General features: G+C 46.0%; 1 long non-coding RNA gene across 2 annotated transcripts in view; it reads left to right on the forward strand.

Moving 5' to 3' along the window:
• LOC307192067 overlaps positions 1–7,301 on the forward strand; it is a 105,515-nt gene extending 98,214 nt beyond the window's left edge. For both annotated transcript variants that reach the window (XR_013829957.1, XR_013829958.1), the window contains exons 3-4: positions 5,369–5,628; positions 7,149–7,301. This is a non-coding gene — a long non-coding RNA (uncharacterized lncRNA). The remainder of the gene's footprint in view (positions 1–5,368; positions 5,629–7,148) is intronic.
• Positions 7,302–7,560: the final 259 nt, after the last annotated feature.

Raw genomic sequence — 7,560 nt, forward strand, 5'->3', positions numbered from 1 at the left:
GGCATGTGGGATCTTCCCGGACCGGGGCACGAACCCGCGTTCCCTGCATCAGCAGGCGGACTCTCAACCACTGTGCCACCAGGAAAGCCCTTGTTGCCCATTTTTAAATCAGGCTATGTGTTTTATTTGTTGTTGTTTCATTTTAGAAGTTGTTTATATATTCTGGATATCAAACCCTTTTCAGATATATTATTTGCAAATATTTTCTCTCATTCCATAGGCTGTTTTTCACTCTGTTGGTTGTGTCCTTTGATACACCAAAGTTTTTAATTTGAATATAGTCCAGTTTATTTTTTCTTTCATTATTGTGCTTTTGATGTCATATCCAAGAAATCATTGTCAAATCCAATGTCGTGAATCTTTTCCCCATGTTTCCTCTAAGAGTTTTATAGTTTTAGGTCTTATGTTTAGGTCTTTGATCCATTTTCAGTTACTTTTTGTATATGGTGTAAAGTAAGGGTCCAACTCCATTCTTTTTCATGTGCCTATCCAGTTTTCCCAGCATTGTCCTTTCCCTACTGGATGGTCTTGGCATCCTTATAGAAAATTATTTGACCATATATGCAAAGGTTTTTTTCTGAGGTCCCTCTTCTATTCCATTGGTCTATACGTCTGTCTTTATTCCAGTACCACACTATTTTGATCACTGTAACTTTGTAATGAGTTTTGAAAGTCAAGAAGTGTGAGACCTCCAATTTTGTTCTTGGTGAAGGTTGCTTTGTCTATCAAAAAAAACCTGTTTTGAAGAGATAATAATAATAATGACTGTTTATTATTAAAAATCCAGAAAGGGAATGGAGTTCTTAAACCTACAAACTATTTCGCTTGCTAAGGATCAATGAGTATAGATGTCAGAACCATCTTTCAGTTTGAGAGGATCACGTTTCATAAGAATTTGAAAATGTTGTCCCCTCCTTCATAAGTTAGGTCAGCTGACTTTAGAGTTAGCCCTGCCTTGTTCCCCTGTCTTATCCCTACTCAGGGTCCTGGCTGAGTTTCTTGTTAGTTGAGCTGCTCTGGATGGAAGTTGTACTATATTCCCAGCCTCAAAATTGGGAGTCCAGGAGCAGCAGGGCAGAGGATATCAGTAGTAAACAGGAGATTTGTGGAAGCTCCATAGAGGGTTGGGGCAGTTCAAAAAAAATGGAGTTCCCTCTCCAGTTTTCAGTTTAGAGGCAGAGGGTTAAAGCCTGACAGAATAAAAACACCAAATTCCGTAGGAAATACCTGTTTCAGTCCAAGGCACTGTGGCTGGATATGTGGAGTGGAGATGGAAACCTTTTCTCCTTCCTTAAAAAAAATACAATCGAAATATGAGAAAAGACAATACTATGTTAGCGCATTGGAAGAGAGTGGTGGAAGAGAGTCCATGGGAGCCTGGAGACCAGTTGTAATGCCAGAGCTGAGGAAACATGAGCAAAAAGACAAGAACAGCAGTGATGGGAATAAAAGAAACCCAGGTGGTGGTTACAGAGATGTCTCAGGGTCCCAGCGCTAACCTTAAGTATTGTCCTAAGGCACCGGCAGGCTTCCTAAGGTAGTCCGAGGCAAACGGTGGAGCATTACTCTGCTCCGTAACTCTCCCAACCCCCGGAAGCTCTCTCCTTCCCAAGTATTCCCTGTTCATCACCACTGTGGTCTCTCCTTCCAAGATATCCTTGGCTTCTAAATAAACCCTCTCCTCCCCCCACCTCAACCCTTAACAAACCCTAGACACATGTGCACACACATACACACACACACACATACACACACACACATACACACACACACATACACACACGAGTCTCCCTTTTTCCTGTCTTGAGCCTGGTCTCACAAGCACCTGCTCCCCGGGTGTCGCTCACCCGGGGGATGCTGAAAAATTGGCTGTCAATGGCAAACACTTGATTGACAGGTGGCCTCAGGATACCTTCACTTGGATAAGCCAGAGAGGCATGGGGGACTTGGAATTAGAACAGGGATCTCTGACTCTGTGTATGTGGCAGCCTGGATGGGAGGGGAGTCCGGGGGAGAATGGATACATGCATATGTTTGGCTGAGGCGCTTTGCTGTGCACCTGAAACTATCACAACACTGTTAATCGGCTATACCCCAATATAAAATAAAAAGTGAAAAAGAAAAGAACAGGGATCTCCCGTAGAGAAAGAGTTGCCAACAAAGAAGTGAGCAAAATGATAGAGGTAAAGTAAAACAATAAAACATATTTAAGAGGACTTAATGATTATGCTTTAAAGAGCAGTTTGTATTTCCCTGCTCTACCTCACACGGGTCCTGTGTCCTAGGTCGTTTAATTCTGATAACTGCACTGCACGATAAATGCTACCATCTTCAGTTTGCTGATGATGAAACTGAAGAGGAGAGAGAGGAGACCCATATGCTCTCTTTTATGGAAACTATGAGGTCGGGTCTGACTGGCAGAGATCTGGCCTCCTTTGATTAACCTGTTCTCCTTCTGTGGATAGACCCAGCTTTGGGGGAGTTCAGTCTGGGTTTATTAAAGCACAGTCACACTGCACAGGTCTGTTGAGAGAGGCGACTCCTCTCCCTCTTCTTTCTGAAACCCTTATTGAGCACAGAAGGGGTGAGTCCACAACTACTGAGTAAAATATGCCTGCTTGGTCTATTCAGAGCAGTGTCATTCGTATCCCACGTATCCCACGTAAGCATAGGTGTGAGGGGCGTACCCTGAGGGGTCAGAGACAAGAAGCCTCACCTGGGCTTTTGGCCAAGGTGCTATTTTTGAGGGTTAACTTCTCAGGGCCTCAGTTTACTGTCTGCAGCATGGTGGAGGAGAAGGCATCGGGGGAAGTCTCCAGGAGTCCCTCAACACCCCCAAACAGCCCTGCAGCAACCCTTTGCTCTCACCCAGGAACCACAGAAGGGGACGAAGGGAGGGAAGAGGGACTCCTGGGGACTTCCCCCCGATGCCGTCTGCGTGTTGCTTGTCCCTTATTCTTCCCTCACCTCCACCTCCCTTTCCTCCTGTCCTAGCAACGGGCTGGCATCCTGGTGACCTGGGCTGTATAATTCTCAAGGTCTTCTCCCAACCCTTCCCTCTCTCCCCCCAGTTCAGGATTTCTTGGGAAGAGAAATACAAGGATAAGAAGAACCGTTCGCCCCCCTTGCAGGGTGTGTATGGATTATAAGATAATTCTTTTCCTTTCCTGTGTTCTGAGTGACCCGACAACATTCCTTCATAGCAACTGCACTTTTATATGGATTAAGAACCAAATGTTGAAAACACAACAGAAAAAGGAATCTTATTGCAGTTTCCAATATCTGACCTGCCAAGAACCAGGAGCTTCAGGGAAGCTAAATCAATTACTTAAGAAGTTTCCATCTTTTCAGCTTTTCTCAAGAAAAGTTGGAGGGAGCCTCCAACCTATCTTTCCAAAAAAAAAAAAAAGTGCACACACGGCAGTGAACGGATAACAAAGGCATTTCCACCAATTCCGCATTGGATGGGAGGGCCTGCCTAGAGATTTGCCAAGAACACCGAAGCCAACTCCAGAAAGCTTCCTGGGATTGCAGTTGAAATAGCCCTCTTGATTAGTGAACTTTCCCAGGTTGATTAAGAAATTTGTACTGTTCCCCTGTCAGCAAACTCAATTTTTTGGAATTCAGCACTTTGAAGCAAAAAAAAAAAAAAAAAAAAAAAAGATCTAAGAACATGGACTGTATTGTCTTCTTTCTAGAATCTTATTGAAAATGTGTATTTTGTCATTTTTTAATTTTTATTGGAGTCTAGTTGCTTTATAATGTTGTGTTAGTTTCTACTGTGCTGCAAAGGGAATCTGCTATATGTATACATATATCCCCTCACCTTTGGATTTCCTTCCCATTTAGGTCAGCACCGAGGATTACGTAGAGTCCCCTGTGCTATACAGTCTGTTCTCATTACTTATCTATTTTATACATAGTATCAATAGTGTATATATGTCAATCCCAATCTCTCAATTCATCTCACCACCTCCCTTTCCCCTATTTTGTCATTTTTAAAAAGCTGCATTCTACCCAATGCAATTCACCTAACGTTTGTCGAATGCCTAAGTGTGTCCGGTTTGTTGAACGCCTGATGTGAAAATTCAGAGATTCAGTGTGAATTCAGGAGCTCACGATGTAGAGGGGAAGGCAGCCTGCAAAGGGAGATCTGTGGAGGTACGGAATCCATGCTTCAAGGAAGGGGGTGTCTCTGTGGGGAAAAATGAGTCTGCTTCAGGGAGTCAGGACAGACTGGAGAAAAAGGATAAAGATGAATGCCCTTGGCTGGCAAGGGGAAGAAGTCATTCCCAAGTGAAGGGGCTTCCTTTGTGCCTCCAATTTTACATACTTTACCTCTGTTCATTCACACACAACAGGTGGGTTTCAGGTCTTACAGAATTAGTCTTTCCACGTTATGAGTGAGGAAACCGAGGCAACGAGAGACAGTTACGTGTCCAGGGTTACAAAACCGTAAAGCACGGTTTGCACAGGCATCTAAGTCACAGTCTGGGAGTTAGATCTAGATGGAGGCCAACAGGCTTTGGTCAGAGGTGAAAGGAATGAATTCTGCTCTGAACACGTCAAGCTCGAGGTACACGTGGGAGTACATTAGCTAGAAATAAGGACCTGGGATTGGAAGAGAGCTGGGGGCGAGATTTGGGAGCATGGGCAGGTTGGTGACAGCCGGGGTATGTGTGAGAGTGAGTGAGATTGTCCTGGGCAGGCATGTGGCGAGAAAAGCAGCTGTAGATAGAACCCCGGGGCCACAGGAAGGGCCCGAAGACGGACAGAGAAAACGGGGGAGTGGCTGAAGCAGTAAAAAGAGGCAAAGCCATGGAAACCAAGACAGAGGAGAGTCTTCAGGAATGAACAGCGCCAGCCAGTGCCATAAATGCTGCCAAGAGCTTACACGGGATGACAGCAGCCTTTCCGTGGATGCAGGCAGGAATGTGCATGCTAAGAAAAACGATTTAAGTGGATAATTTTTTCAAACACATTCTGTGTGCCCAGTACTGTGTTAATAGCTTTATATATATGGGCTATTTAAATTTTCCCAGTATGAATTGTTGTGGATGTTACCTCCAGTTTACAAATGAGGAAACTGAGGGTTTGTTAAGAAACTTGCCTCATATCAGCAAACTGGTTTGTCAGAACCAGATTTAGAACCCAGGTCTGTCTGTCTCATAACAGCACGCTCTTAAATATTACTTTTTTCCTGATGTAGAGAGATCGCTAACATAAATTGTCACAAAAGGTTTGATATTTACAAAAACTTTCCAGAAAGGGGCTTTCATGTGATTACCCTCCTGATGAGGTGGACATGAGCTGTTCATCACTTGTTCACCCACGCACTCATTCATTCATTCGTTCATTCATTCCACAGACATGTATTTCTTCGAGCCTCTATAATGAGCCTGACATCAGGCAAGTCAGCAAAGATCCCCATGTGAAGGAGACCTGATTCCTCCCTGGAGGAGCTTTCAGCCTCAGAGCAAACATGTACCACAAAGATGTCCACTTCTCTGTGGTAGGCGGCGTGCGGGAAGACGGCGTTTGCACCCAGGGGCACCGAGAGCAAAAGGTTGCCCTTCCTGAAGGTCAGAAACGATTCAGAGAGGAAGTGGCCGGATCTGAGTGTCAGTGGTGAGTCGGTGTTGTGTGGACCCCTTGGGGCTGGGACCGCAGGCAGGGGCAGTCCTGTGCGGGGAGGCTTAGGGCCAGGAACAGGGTAGCATGTGGAGCCACAGAAAGCCCAAGTGGGCTAGAGTGAGTTCTCAGGCATCAAGAAGCTGCCCTCTTCCTGATTTTTTGATATACCAGCAGGCACCTGCATAATTATCTGAGGGCTATATTTATTTATGCCAACTCTTTAAAAATAATCCAGCTTCAAATTTAAAAAATCCACAGAATTGCTGTTTTGATCAGTGGTTATCTATTCTTTTGTAAGATGTTAAAGTAAAAAAATATCCATTGGTATTTTACAAATCATCTTACAAATCACCTGTCGTGTGCAATAATAAAGTATGAACCCCCTTTGAGAGCACAGAGATGAGAGTCCAGATTGGGGGGGGTGTCTTAAACTTTCGGGTCGCATACAGCACTTGGAGAGTATAATGAAAACGATGGAGCCTCTCTATGTCACCCTGTGGGTACTAGCACACACCCTCACGTGTGGTATTTTGCATGTTATTTAAGAAACTAGCGGAGGACTTCCCTGGAGGTCCAGTGGTTAAGACTTTGCCTTCCAATCAATGCAGGGGGTGCGAGTTCGATACCTGGTCAGGGAGCTAAGATCCCACATGACTTGCGGTCAAAAGACCAAAACATAAAACAAGCAATATTGCAAGAAATTCAATAAAGACTTTAAAAATGGTCCACACACACACACACAAAAATCTTAAAAAAAAAAAAGAAAAAGGGAGGGGGGCAGTGGTTCCTGGATGAGAGGTCGGGGTACCCTGCTGTAGGAGTAGGCGGGATGCAATATGAATGGTCGTGTTAAAGCCTGAAAGAGCAAAGCTGAATCCACCTGCTCTTCCTCTTATTTGGATCCCAGGAGGCCACCTGGTTGCACTCAATAGCCAGAGGTATCATTTCAGAAACTTTGTCATCTCAGCAACAGGAAAACGGCAGCCTTAAGAGGTCCAGGCAAAACTGCTGTATCGTGCAGGGTTCCCAGCTCGGTGCTCTGTGGATGGGATGGGGGAGGAGGGAGGTGCAAGAGGGAGGGGAGATATGTATACGTGTAGCTGATTCACTTCGTTGTACAGCAGAAACTAACACAACATTGTAAAGCAACTATACCCCAATTAAAAAAAAAAAATGCAAAATCAGCCTCGGCCTGTGTAGGTGGGGACTTCAGCCCTCTGCTGGCTGAAGGGAAAGACTGAGTTAGCCCAGCAGGCAGCTCGTGGCAAAAAAAAAAAGCAAGCCACGGAGGTGCAGAAGCAGGGCCACTGCCCCCAGGCACGAGCAGGGAGGTAGGCGCTTGGCAAGCCGAGCTGAGAGCGGGGGAGAGGGAGACTGCAGCCACCAACCAGGGGCAGAGCCGCGCTATTCAGTCTCTTAGCTCCATTGCTGTGGCCGGGGCCCCATTAAGGGATGCCCCCCCAGCACCCACAGAGAGGGCCAGACAACAAGTAACGCTTGTCTTCCGCTGGCAGAACAAGTCCACTGACCGGCCACCCTGCCTCCCCCAAAAAGGCCAGAAGAAGGGCAGACGGAAGGAAGAGGGAAGAAAAGCAGGGAAGAAGGATCGAGGGACACGCAGAAGAATGTGTCTGCTGCTCCAAATGTGGCACCGTTTAAGCTCCCGTTAAATGGTGAGTCAACAAAGAGGTCAGCTCGTCCAGGGACCCAATTACCCTCCGCTTGGTGCCCAGGAAGGCCCAATTAATCCTCATTAGCTCGGCTTTGGTGGGGCTCTGAGCTCTCTGGCCCCTCCAGCTCCAGCCCGGGTTGTGGTCCTGGGTCCAAGCACCCCGCTGTGAACCTTGTTTTCTCAAAGCTCACACTTGGCTTAAAACTCTTGCTGGTTTGACCCAAGAAAAAAGAGCCTGTGGCCCAGAGGTAATG

This window comes from Stenella coeruleoalba (assembly GCF_951394435.1).
Source record: "Stenella coeruleoalba genome assembly, chromosome: 9".
In the NCBI taxonomy this organism is placed as follows: Eukaryota; Metazoa; Chordata; class Mammalia; order Artiodactyla; family Delphinidae; genus Stenella; species Stenella coeruleoalba.